This window comes from Pinus tabuliformis, chromosome 9 (genome assembly GCF_031772625.1).
Source record: "Pinus tabuliformis cultivar Carrire ecotype Pingquan chromosome 9, CPIR1, whole genome shotgun sequence".
Taxonomy (NCBI): Eukaryota; Viridiplantae; Streptophyta; class Pinopsida; order Pinales; family Pinaceae; genus Pinus; species Pinus tabuliformis.
In genome coordinates this window covers 156,383,631-156,398,207 of record NC_142307.1, presented here as the reverse complement: position 1 = coordinate 156,398,207, position 14,577 = coordinate 156,383,631, and the positions used below count along the sequence as shown (strand labels likewise).

Here is a 14,577-nt window from a genome sequence, read left to right as displayed (position 1 = left end):
TATAAATATATTCTCTGGGTGTCTCTCTCCCTGAGTCTCTCCCTTTTATATATATAAAATGTCAAGTTCATTATCAGTTCTCTAACATGTTTCTCTAGTTATTCTTAAGAAAAAAAACAACTCTAATGTTTAAGCATTGACTGCCACATACAATATGCACACACAATCTTCTGTGATATATATACATAAACAACAAAAGAAATACTCATCAGCATGACATCCCAGATATCGCCCTTACGTTGAGGTGCCACACACTTCCTTAACCCATCAAGAAATTGCTCCAGTTTCTCAATTAAGGATATCGGTGTTAAGGATGTCTTTGGCCTTCCTTCCTGCGAAGGCTTCAACATAGGCTCATGTTTTGTGGGCAATTCAACATATTTATCTACAAGTTTTGTATTCCCTAACCCGAGGGAACGCCGGAACTCTAAAACAAACAGTCTTCAAAGCTCCCGGAACTTTCCCAAGCTCCCCATGCAGCTCCTGTTGAAAAGGTAATGTTCCCATACAATTCCAAAGCTCCCAGGAGTGTGAGAACCATTGGAACGGGTTTCCCACCTCTCGGGAGCGGTTCTGGTGTAACAGAGGTTCTTAGCTATGCAATGGATATTTTAAATTTATCCCCTATACTATGTACAATTGCTCCTTGTCAAGAGAAGAGGCATTCAAACCTGTACTGGCAAATACCTTTTTTGGTGCATTGCAGGGTTGCACCACTGCAGAAAGTTTCAAGATTCATCATAACTGTAATCCCACATTACCAGATCTGTTAGGCCTAGGGACTGAATCCGCCAATCCCAAATCCAATACAGATTTGGTTCAGGATCTGCTTCTATCTGCTCCAAAACTGCATCTTGTCAATCATACTGGTTGATTGGTCAATTTTCTGGAGCAAACAATTGGTGAATTGTACAGATGGATTGGTTGAATGCATAGAGGAATCAATTGACCGATTGTCAAGAGCTACCACAGCACGCTTTAAAACACACTACAAATGGGCCTGGCAGAAGGCAGAGATCAAGGTTCAAGTCAGATCGAGTGCTCTAAAACCATGAGCAGAGGAAGGTGTAATTTGGATATCAAGTCACCTAGAGTGGTCATTTGTGCTTGTGGAGCCCTTTGGATTATGAGGAAGTTGTTAAAAGTTGAAACTTACCACAATAATCACCACAGTTTTGTATATAGCACTACAGCTATAGCACGCTTTTACTCCATAAGATTGGTATTAGTAAAAGTTTATTATTTTACACTTACATTCATAATTATTATTAAATCAAAAACTAAGTTTTATTTTTGGCTGATAAAAATATATTTATATTTTTTATACCTCCCATTTCCCCACTATCTGAATCCTGGCTTTTCAAAAATTCTGGCAGATCCATATCCAGATACTGGAAAGTTAGCTGTAATCACCCTATCCATAGTTAAATGTTATTGTTGTAACCATCTGTTATGAATAAAATATATATATATATATATATATAATAATACAAATAATATAAATAATAATAATAATGATTAATGATTAATTAACTAATAATTAGCATTGAGCAGACATGTCTCTATGGACATGATCATTCATGAAAGGGTACCTGCCTAGCTATATATACGGGACCCTCAGTTGTAATCAAATCATCTCATATCTTCTATACAATTGTTATATAACATAACATATAACAGATTTTCTGAGTATTTTACCGCATATACGAACTTTGTTCGTTACATTTGTATCAGAGCATTTACAAACTTTGTTCGTTACATTGGTATCAGAGCATTTACGAACTTTGTTCGTTACATTGGTATCAGAGTTGTTCGATCCTCTGGCTGCTCTACCGCTGCAGAGAACCAATGTGATCCTGTCTTTAGCCATCAACCTGTCATCAACTTTGTTGTCGTCCTGATTCAAGCATTTCGCTATACAGTTTTTGAAGATTCTGCATTTTTCCGCCAGGCCTTTGGCCTTTCAAAAGAAAAAAACTTAAAAAAAAGAGCTTATAAAAGAAAAAAACCAAGAAAGTCAATAATATATAGAAAAGAAAAAGTCAAAAATAAAAATAAAAAATAAAAAAAAGAGGGTTATATAAAAAAAAGAGTATCAACTATATATTAGAAATAACTTATTTAAAAAAACTAGAAAAAGGTTTTAAAAAATTATAAAAAATCGAAAAAAAATAAAATTACATTATAAAAAAAATATATACAAAAAATTGTAGCGCAGCCGCACAACGGTCGTCACAGCAACCTGACAGCCATATAGCTGCCACCGACCATTTTTCTTGTAGCCGTAAGACATCAGTCAGTCGTCATACACCGTCATAGCCACCGCCACCAGTGCAACCACTGTACAAGGTCAACACAAGTGTTGTAGCTGCGTGCAGGGTTGTTTTCAACCACTCTTCTACCACCCAACAATTCGCCCTCTTCGTTGTCAATATGACCGCATCCTATCCGTACACCCAATCCCCAATCTGTACTATTTTCGTTGTCTAGCAGTATTGTTTATCTGTACGTAGATTTTGTGCTCACTTTAGAAGAAAAATCAAGCATTCCTTCCACAAGACACAACCCTTTTACAACTACGACGACATTCAAGATCTCACACCCCTGACCCTTCGCAAAGAGAGAAGTGTAAGGAGACAACAAAGAGTTAAACCCTTGTTATGAGGTTAGGTTACAGTGGAATATAACAAGGTTTCAGATAATTTATAATCCTTCACAATTGCCACTTAAAAATTATAGTTATATCTTGGTGGTAAGGGCGCCACATAAACCAAATAGTCAAGAGAAGTGCCAATAGAGAATAATTTGTGTTAATGTTATGAATAAAATATATAAAAATAATATAAATATAAATAGTGATCAGAGTTGTAATAATGATTAGTTTATTAGTAATTAGTAATTAGTACTAAAGAGGCATGTCTAAATGGAACATGACCTTCCATGAAGAGGCACCTGCCTAGGGTATATAAGCAAGCCCTCATTCTCATTTGTAATACCATTCTCATTCATACATTTTAATATATTTTTTTGTATCTTCAATGGAGATCTTCGTATTCCAAGTCTTCTGGAGTATTTAACTGGAAGAACGAACTTTGTTCGTTCGATTTGGTATCAAAGCCTAGATCGGAAATGAAGACCAGAAGATTCCCAGAAACTAAATATAACTATGCCTCAGTGCTATTTAGAATTAGAGGGTCTATTGTGGGAAAAGATGTTTACTATCGCTATCTCACCAGTTGAAGATTTATATAAAACCTAAAATCGCAAACCAATTAGTGATTCCTCAGTCAAATATAATAGAAAATTTAGACTGTTATGACAACAAAAAATATGACATAAACAGTGTACAATTAAACATTGGAGATTATACATTTGTATCACAATTATCAGTTCAAACCCTATGGAGTGATCAAGGTGACATTATTTTAGGTTCACCCTGGATGGCAACCCTAGGTTCCTTCATCCTGAATACGAAGAAGTTTTTGACATTTTCTTACATAACGAAAAAAATAACACTATAGATGTTACAGTGAAGTCGAATTTAGTAATACCAGAAGACATACTAGACATCTCAAAAGTAATTTTTCAAGAAGGTAAAAAAGTACTACAAAATATGCAAAGAGAAGTTGACTAGATCACTGCTGAAAAAAATGAAGTTTCTCGGCTTAAAAACCATGGTGAAAAACTATGAATGCAAATTAAGAAGCTTTAAAAAGACAAGAAGTCGTTAAAAGACAAGTTAGAACATTATATTCAAGAGGAAGTATCGAAGTCACCAATCGTAATAGCTCTAGTTGAAGATAAAGGAAAGAATACCAAACCAAGCAACACCACAACTCAAAAAAGGATAAGTCAGTTGAAGGAAAAATACACTCACATGTTGCAATTTAGATGATGAAAATTCCAAACGAAGATTTTGTACCTAACTCAACAACCGTGGTATTAGAAGAAAATCAAAAAATTGCCACACACCTAATAAGGGAAAGTCAAACCAAAAGAATTCCCTATCAACATCCAAATCACAAGAGTAGACAACTCAATCAAGCTACGTATCTGTACCATTCAGAATAGAAACAACATATTGATGTTCCGAAGAATGCAAAAGTCAGTGTAATCCACTCATGTGATAACAATTCATTACAAGTTTCAGTCACCGCAAGATTCCACAAAAGATTAATTTAGGATGGTCTGATCCCTTTTCAGTGTGACATTTTTGTTTATCAATTAGAGAATCATATCACCTTGTATCAACAAAGATGATAGTTCCAAGACGAGAAGACATTCGAAACAAAAAAAAGAGATCAAGTCTTTTCATCAGCAAGCTTTGAGGACAAGCTTTTTGAAGGGGAAGGCAATGTTATGAATAAAATATATATAAATAATATAATATAAATATCAATGATAAATGTAATAATGATTAGTTTATTTGTAATTACTACTGAAAAAACATGTCTAAATGGGATATGACCTTCCATGAAAAGGCACCTGCCTAGGGTATATAAGCAGACCCTCATTTTCATTTTTTATACCATTTTCATTCATACATTTTAATATATATTCTTGTATCTTCAATGGAGATCTTCATATTCCAAGTCTTTTGGAGTATTTAACTTGAAGAATGAACTTTGTTTATCCCAGTTAATTGGGTTATCTACAATTCTCTATTATTTTTAAGAAAATAATTAAGGCATTATTAATTTAAATAAATTAAAAAAGTTCATATCATAAAAAAAATCAATTGAAAGAAAAAAACGATCCATAAAGAGATCTCTTTTCATTTATGAAAGTATTAACTTCTAAAAAAGGAGTATTAAATTACTTTTTCATAAAAGTTCTTTTGAAGTATAAAATACACATTAAATAGAATAATTCAAAAAGGTATTTCTTTCGATCAAAAAGGCTGATATATAATATATAGACTTTAATATAAAGTTTATATATACATAAAGGGTGATTTAATAAAATATTACCTTTTATTAAACTACAAAAGATTAAAAAAAAGGTTAAGTTAATTTACTTAAGTACAAGAAAAAGAGTATTAGTATAAATATTTGAAAGGTGTACCTTTAAACCCTAATCTAACGCAAATGGAGTCGGTCATTGAAGAAAAACAAATGGAGACTAGCATTGTAAGAATTTTAGACACCTCACCCAACTATGCTCGAGTGTTATTTAGAATTAAGGGAACTCTGGCAACAAAAGGTGTTACTATTACTATCTCTCCCGCCGAAAATAAAAATTTTATAAACCCAAAAAATGCAAACCAATTAGTGATTCCTAAAGCAAATATAATCGAAAAATTTTATTGTTTTGAGAAAAAACATTATGACATAACCAATTTACAATTAAACATTGAGGATTATACATTTATGTCACAATTTTCAATTCAATCCCTATGGAGCGATCAAGGTGAAATTATTTTGGGGTCACCCTAGATGGAAATTCTAGGGTCTTTCATCCTAAATACGAAAAAGAAGTTTTTGACATTTTCCGAAGAATACTAATGTCAATGTAATCAACTCATGTGATAACAATTCATTACAAGTTTTCAGTCACCGCAAGATTCCACAGAAGATTAATTTAGGATGGTCTGATCCCTTCTCAGTGTGACATTTTTGTTTATCAATTAGAGAATCATATCAACTTGTATCAACGAAAATGAAAATTCTAAGACGAGAAGACATTCGAAACAGAAAAAGAGATCAAGTCTTTTCATCAGCAAGCTTTGAGGACAAAGCTTTTTGAAGGTGAAGGCAATGTTATGAATAAAATATATATAAATAATATAAATATAAATAGTGATGATAATTGTAATAATGATTAGTTTATTAGTAATTACTACTGAAAAGACATGTCTAAATGGGACATGACCTTCCATGAAGAGGCACCTGCTTAGGGTATATAAGCAGATCCTCATTCTCATTTCTAATACCATTATCATTCATACATTTTAATATATATTCTTGTATCTTCAATGGAGATCTTCATATTCCAAGTCTTCTGGAATATTTAACTTGAAGAACGAACTTTGTTCATTCCAGTTAATTGGGTTATCTGCAATTCTCTATTATTTTTAAGAAAATAATTAAGGCATTATTAATTTAAATAAATTAAGAAAGTTCATATCATAAAAAAATCAATTGGAAGAAAAGAAGGATTAATAAAGAGATCTCTTTTCATTTATGAAAGTATTAACTTCTAAAAAACGAGTATTAAATTACTTTTACATAAAAGTTCTTTTTAAGTATAAAATACATATTAAATAGAATAATTCAAAAAAGGTATTTCTTTCAGTCAAAAAGGTTGATATATAATATGTAGACTTTAATATAAAGTTTATATATACATAAAGGGTGATTTAATCACCCTGGATGCGGGTGACTGACGCAGCATTCAACATGATAGGACTGGGGTGGGGCGAGGCAGCTCGACACCTGCCCACCCAGTACGAGGTGTTAAATACAGGTGAAGGGAAGAGCGCCTGGCATGCGCGCAAGGCGAGTCATTACATTCCCCCGTCAAGTGATTCTAGCTCATTCTCTCTGTCCTCTGCAATGGATCCTCCCTCCGCACGCTGCTACTTGCAAGAGATGACGGCGATCATCAATGCAACAGTTATGAATGTGGTTTTTCGTGACAGGTTTGGCAAGCTTAAGGAGTGGCACTGCCCTGTGTTCACGTTCAAACCTTGCGAGTTGTTTCTTTGGGCTCATCCCCTCGCCTCTGTTCAAATTCCGGTTCTTTCTGTAGTTTTTGTGCCTTTGACGAGGAAGCTCTGTTCGGCCTTCCAAGGGCAGCTCCTTTGGCTCATATCTTTCCATTGGGGGGCTCTGGGTTTAAGTCTGGAGGTTCTCGGGTTGGTTTATCATCTCGTTTTCTCTGTTCTTGCCGTCGGTTCTTGTGGAATGCTTCTGAGCAATCCCTTTACAGTTTTTGTCCCCCTGTTCAACCGTTTTGTCTTCTGCCCGGTCTTTAAGTTGGGAGGGAGGGAGACTGGTCTGGGCAATTCAAAGGTAGCCCGCAGGCTCCCGCTTGTGTCTGGCATTCAAGGGCTTTCTCCCGGGTCTCCGCGTTATTGTTGTTCTGCTCGCCACTGGCTTAATCTCGGGTCCACTACCCAGCCGGTCTGCAACCTATCCATTACTCCTTCATCAATGGCTCGTCTTCGTCAGAGAATGGGGTGCCGTAGAGGCCAACCCCGGCGCGCTCCGACTGGCTCTTCATCGGACTCGCCAGCCCCCACCAGTGAACTATTCACTGGTCGTTATCCTGGAACCCGAAGTGGGCGCGGGAGGCGTCAGGCTTCTAGCCACTATCGTGGGCCTCCATCCTCGACAGGCTCAGCCATTTTCACTTTCAACAGCTCTCTGCATCGGCCTCGGATAACTGCCCACATATCCGTGTTCTTCTATGAGACAACTCAGTTGGAAGGCTCAGATTCTCATCCGGGAGGCTCAGGGGCAGTTGCAGGTCCTTCTTCTGCGATTCAACTTGGAATTGGAGTGGCGTCGCAGCATGTACAGGATGCCCCAGGATGCAGCACTCAGGATGCTGAGATGTTGCCAGTAAATCCCGGACCCTCCAATCAGATCGCCACTCCTGCTGCTGATGTGCCAGATTTCGGTTGGTGCCAAATCGTGGAAGAACCGCCTGCTGACTAGTCTGCACGCGCTAACGTGGGTTTCTTTTTTTGGTTTTGTAATGGCTTTTTTCGGGCATGTCTACTATAGTAAAAAGGCGATGGTCTGCCTATGTTTTTGTTGTTTGGGTTTCTATGGTACTCCAGAAAAGCATCATCCTGATCCCCTGCGTGGGTTCTGCTCTTGGTTTCCTTATCTGCTTTTTCTTGGGAATTATGTCTCTTTTCAGAGCAATGCATTGACTTCGGTCCTCATGTAAATATTTTTCCTCTTTTTTAATAGAATTAACCTTACTCAGAATAAATAAATAATAATAATAATAATAATAATAATAAAAAGATTAAAAAAATATTACCTTTTATTGAACTACAAAAGATTAAAAAAAAGGGTTAAATTAATTTAATTAAGTACAAGAAAAAGAGTATTAGTATAAATATTTGAAAGCTTTACCTTTAAACCCTAATCTCATAACGCAAATGGAGACAACCATTGAAGAAAACAAATGGAGACCAGCATTGGAAGAATTTTAGACACCTCGCCCAACTATGCTCGAGTGCTATTTAGAATTAAGGGAACTCTGGCAGAAAAAGATGTTACTATTACTATCTCTCCCGCCGAAAATAAAAAATTTTATAAACCCAAAAAATGCAAACCAATTAGTGATTCCTAAAGCAAATATAATCAAAAAATTAAGTTGTTTTGACAAAAAATATTATGGCATAACCAATTTACAATTAAACATTGAGGGTTATACATTTATGTCACAATTTTCAATTCCATCCCTATGGAGCGATCAAGGTGACATTATTTTGGGGTCACTCTGGATGGAAATTCTATGGTCTTTCATCCTAAATACGAAAAATAAGTTTTTGACATTTTCATTTAAAAAAAAAAAAAAAAACACTACAAGATGTTACATTGAAGCCAAATACAATAATACCTGAAGACATACAAGATATTTCAAAAGTAATTTTTCAAGAAGGTAAAAAAGTACTACAAAATATGCAAAGAGAAGTTGACAAAATCACCGTTGACAAAAATGAAGAAGTTTCTCAGCTTAAAAACCATAATGAAAAATTACTAATGCAAATTAAGAAGCTTAAGAAGGACAAGAAGTCGTTGGAAAACAAGGTACAACACCTTATTGAGAAGGAAGCATCGAAATCTTCAAATGTAGAAATTCAAGTTGAAGAGAAAGAAATGAATACCACTCCAGTGAATATCATAACTCAAAAACAAGACAACTCATTGGCAGAAAAAATACACTTAGATGTTACAGTTTAGATAATGAAAATTCCAAGTGAAGATTTTGTAACTAACTCAACAACATCAGTCCCTGAAGTAAATCATAATATTGCCACACACGTGATAAGGGAAAGACAAACCAAAAGAACTCCTTATCTACATTTGAACCACAAGAGCAGAGATCTAAATCAACCTACGAATCTATATCACTCAGAACATAAACAACAAACTTGTGTTCCAAAGAATACTAAAGTTTGCACAATCTAGTCATGTTATAACAATTCATCACAAGTTTCCAGCAACCGCAAGATTTCACAAAAGACTATCCCTTCTCAATACGACAATTTTGTTTATCACTAGGAGGATCCTATCATTATGTATCAATAAAGATGACAATTCAAAGAACTCTGAAAGATATGAAAAGATTAAAATACAAATAAATAGATGACACGCCTTGTCAGCAATAAACTTTGAGGACAAAGATTTTTGAAGAGGAAGGAAATGTTATGAATAATATATATATATATATATGATTAATTAACTAATAATTAGTATTGAACAAGCATGTCTCTATGGACATGATCATTCGTGAAAGGGTACCTGCCTAGCTATATATACGGGACCCTCAATTGTAATATCTTTTGTACAATTTTTATATAATTTAATTTGTCCTATAATGGATATTTACATATCCCCCCGATCGGGGTGATAAAGAGGGATAGTACGGGAAGGTGGACAGCGCAAGGGAGAGGACAGCCACCTACTTCCCTCACCACAGATCAAATGGCCATGGTGGCGTCCTGCATGCCTGCGGGAGTTTCGGGGCAGCATAGTGGAAGGAGTGTGGGGGGAGAGGAGGTAAGAAACGGCAGCAGTAGTGGATGGGACGTGGCCCAGATGGGCTGGGGTACATGAGGGTGGTAAGAGTGGGAAAAAACTTAGTATGCAACGAAGGGAGGAGGAGAACTGTGTAGCGCAGGCATTGGGATCTTTGGCGATCAAGCGTGATTTTGGGAGGCAATAAAGGAGGAAATGGCTTGCTTGGGTAGAGGCAGGGGTCATGGAGGAAGAGGGCAACAGAGCCAGCCGGGCAGAAGCGATCCGTCAACCTTAGCGCCAGCAAGTCAAAGGCGAGGAAGGAAATCCATAAGGACGGCAATCCAGGAAGCCGCTCGAGCCTATAGAGAAGGGATGGACGCGGACATTCGGCAGCGAATTCAAGAGATGGAAGACAGTGTAATGGAAGAGGAATCGGAACCAGAGATGGAGGAATCGGAACAGCTAAAGTGTTAACAAAATACAAGAGAAAAGAAAGAGAAGAACAACAGCTAGGAAAATCCTATGCGTAACAAGGCCCTAGCTACACACAAGCGACATAAGTGGAAATACTCTTGGACACACCAATCTCTCAATGCTTAAGCAAATTCTAGCAATCTAGAGAAACATTGTTTGAAGATGAGGAAGCTTTTTATAATCACAGTGACAACATATTTGTATATTATAAATTCCTTTCCAGTCACTTAAATGCAATGCTTTATTGACTTGGTTTACCAAAATATATATAAAATGTTTAAATTTTAATGAGAAAATATATTTTAAGAATTTCAAACCACTAGAGTCAAAATATGCAATTTTTGCTCATTTATATACCATGAAAGGGTGAATTTATCAAAATGGCACGAAGTGCAATACATATCAACAACAAAATACACAACGGCTCTAAATGGCCTCTAGATCTAAGTTCCCAGGACCCAGATACGAATAGAGATATGGATCAACTAGTTTTCTCAAAAGCGGAGATCTAGATATCGCAAGTTACATTATATATATATATATATATATATATATATATATATATATCAATGTTACCAAACTTGGAATCGGCAATAAATCGGCGAGGCAAAAGAGCGAAGAGTTTTAATCAGATCAGGGAAAAACCGGCAAAAAATTGGTAAAAAATCGTTGAATTCATTAAATAAAAATATACACATATATTGAATTAAAAAATAATAATAATAATAATAATAAATAAAAATAAAAATAAATTTCATTAATATTCGGTAAAGGCATGTCCAAACAATGCATAGTATCAATAGATGTCTAAAATATCATGAATGAATAAGTATCTCATATATGTTATGAGTCCAAACATGATCCAAAGTACTGAGTCTTGACTCCTGAGTCCTAACTAGTGACTACATAGAACCAGAAGCATATGCTTCTAAAAGTTTTAAAAAAATTGCATACTAATAAGAAGAAAAATAAAATAATAATAATAATTCAGTAACTAAGAGTCTAAGACTCTTAAGAGTGAGAACTAGAAGCGATTCCTCCCACTCCTTCGCTTGCTTGACTCTCAAAGTTCTCCAAATCATGATGGCTTAAAAGAGGAGCCTCCTCTAATTAGACCCAGTCTGCTGCATTTGTAGTTTGCAAATCTATATATAACTTGTGACTTGGGAAAATATAAAATAATATATTTCCTTTTAGTTTAAATTCAACCATTTGCATAAGTGATTAAATAAAACAGTTGGATGCTTATTGCTAAAGGAAGACATTGACATGCTTATAAACCTATATGAGAAATTGCTTTTATGAGTATTTGAAAAGCCTAGATTCACCACGCCATGTAAGAATGCTTTTAACGATGGGAGTAAAAGGTTGAGCATCTTATTTTATTATATATATATATATTTTAAACGATGGGAGTTAAAGGTTGAGTCTCTCTCCTCATGGGAAGGGTTTTCAGTAATAAAGATAATTGACACGCCCTTTTCACTAGTCATGCGCATGAGATAGACCGCAGTTAATAAAACGTTGCAGTGATAATTTTAATTTGCGACAACGACCTCTGGTAAGAGTGGCTTTACAACGTACGAATGCTTTTCTGAATATAACGTGATTGTAATGCAATACCTAAATGAGTCAAGCAAATCTTCACATGGTTGTTACTGTCATGCTCTCGAATTCTTCTGTATTGACGAGTATTTCAGACCGAGAGACACTAAGTGTACAGGTGTAGATGCTTTGGCTCTACCCTAGTTCAAAACGCATATAAAAAGGAAAAGCGAAAACCAGTGTTCCATGCCCACCCTTTTCTTAAACTACGCTGTCGAAATTTTCTTTCTCACTCAGTCGCAGGGAAGGACAGGCATCGGTGAGGATTGTTTCAATTTACTGACATGGAGAATTGATTCTTTGTGGCGTCTATCTCAGCAGCGTCGTGGAATGAGGTTTCTCTGCGGCAGCGAAGTGAACAAGCAAACTGGCGGCAGCATAGTGAACAATGAAAACCCGATAAAGCGACAATCCAAAACTGGCGGGACTTGAGAAAAAAATGCGAAAATCGGCCCAATCACAGACTTGTGAGTCAAACTCGCGTTGACCACGAGTCAAACTCGGTCAACGCGATTTGACTCGCAAAGTTTTGACTCTGCTCGTTTCACTGGAGATCCGATTTTAACTCGCGAGTACTCGCCAATTCCTGTTACACTGATATATATATATATATATATATATAGAATATTTATATACATATATATATATAATATTTATATATATATATATATAGAATATTTATATATTTATTGATATTATATATATATATAGAATACTTATATATTTAATAATATAATAATATGTGATACATTCTAAAATAATAATATATTAGATATCATTTTGTTAGAATTTACTTTAACCCGACACCCAATATTTAATTACAAGCAATTAATCACTGAAAAAATACACAACTACATTCCTAACACATAATATTCAACGAAAGCAAACTACGATCTGAATCACATAATCACAAACAGATTTTTGCCCAACAAATCAATTCTTCATTTATAAAAAAACTCAGAACTTACTTGAGCAACTGTCTTGGGATAATGGCCCAACTGAGAAATTATATATTACAATATGTCGAAACTGATCCAACAGATTCGCTCTCTCTTGCAAATCTAGATCTCCAACCCCTCTACACTCTATCAGACCCAACACACTCTCACTAAGGTGTAGCTCTCAACCTTGCATTGTTGTTATGTGTTTTCTCCTCACCTTTACATTGTTGTTATGTGTTTTTTATAACTTTACATTGAGCCAAAACCCTAATCCTAACCCTAGCCCTAACCTCAAAGTGATTGACATCTGAGATTAGATCTCACCCAAGGCTGCAGGAGAGCCCCCCTTCCAAATCTCTTCTTGTAATGTCCCCAACCACTTAGGAAGCTTATGACGGAGTTTATTAGCCTAAAGTGGTTCCCATAGGCTAAAGTGGGGGGGAATATTTAATAAAGGGGCCTTAAATTGCCTAAGGAAAACATTATAAAGTCTAAAAAGGAGAAAGGGTGATATCTCCTAGGCAAGTGAAAAAGTCACTTTAACTTTATAAAGTGAAATATCATAAAGTGGCTTTATAAAAGTTGTTTTAATAAAAGGAAGATGAAAAGGTGACCCTACAAGAAGGAAAATGAGAAGATTCTCCTCATTCGTGCATTTTGAGTTTTGGAGAGAAGAGCTCTTGGAGAGTTTTATTGAGGAGAATCTTAGGGTTTTGGAACCCTAGCCGCCATAGCAAACTTCAACGTTGAAACTAGACACCTCTGTTGGATTTGAGAGTGAAATCACTCAGATTTCACTGTCAAAATTCAAACAAGAAGAAGAATTTTTAGAGACTTGAGCTAGAAGAGGTGTTATCAGTTGAATCTCTATTTTATTGCTCTCATTTATCATCTTACAGGTTTGGGACAAAAATCGTGGAGCCAAAAACTCAAGCCCAGGTCCAAAGTTGAGTCGTTGTTGAAAGATTGAACAATTTCCCCTTCATTCTACCATTCGAATCTCTGTTCTCTGTGACTGGACGAGTATAAGAACGTTGAACTGTTGCATGCTTAAAGGTACGAGTTTCTTATTCTGCTGAGCCAAGCTCACTGTGGTAGGAAGTCCGAGTTTCTTTGTCAATAGAGGCATGAGTTTCTGTTGGTGGTAGAAGATTGAGTTAGTGGTACCCTGGAGTCATTGCATTGCTGGTATAAAGTTGAGTTTATTTTTGCTGTGAGGAGGTTTGAGTCCCTTAAATAAGAGGGTCATGAATATCAGTATTGGTAACAGATTACCATACCTCTTATGAGTTGTTATGGGCCAAACCTAAGATTTATTTTGGGTGCATTTGTTGTATAAACTCAAGTTTGGAAGTTGATTCAAACTGCATATTTGTCCGTACTTCCTAGTTGGTGATACGCAGAGGTTGAGGGCACACATTCTTATATGAGTGGGCCATATTTCCAAGGAGAAAAGTTGTTGGACTAGATTGATAATCAGAGACTGAAATGAATGAGTAGATTTTCCTGAAGATGACTGACATTAGGAGGGCCATCTAGCTAAAGCAAATTTACCAGGTTCATCTAATCCAATTAAATATTCAGTATGTTATACAGTAAATGTAAAGAAACATTCTTGTTGCTATTACTAACAAAGTCATATATCAATCTTGTACAATTTTCTATGTAGTTAAATAAATGAGTTGGATGATCTAAAGGTTTGGTTTGTGTGTATATACTTTCTTATATGCATTTTTGAAGTTGAAATTGTAAGTAAAAACCTACCTACAGCAATGTGCCAAAGAATTGTTTGACAAAAGACACCAGTGGAAAATAAAAAAACACAAACTCATAAAATTATTGAAAACTTGAAC

At 35.6% G+C, this 14,577-nt stretch overlaps 1 protein-coding gene across 2 annotated transcripts in view; it reads right to left on the bottom strand.

Annotated features, from left to right (window-relative positions):
- LOC149147596 (uncharacterized) overlaps positions 1 to 14,577 on the bottom strand; it is a 136,583-nt gene that overhangs the window by 103,248 nt on the left and 18,758 nt on the right. The window lies entirely within an intron of this gene.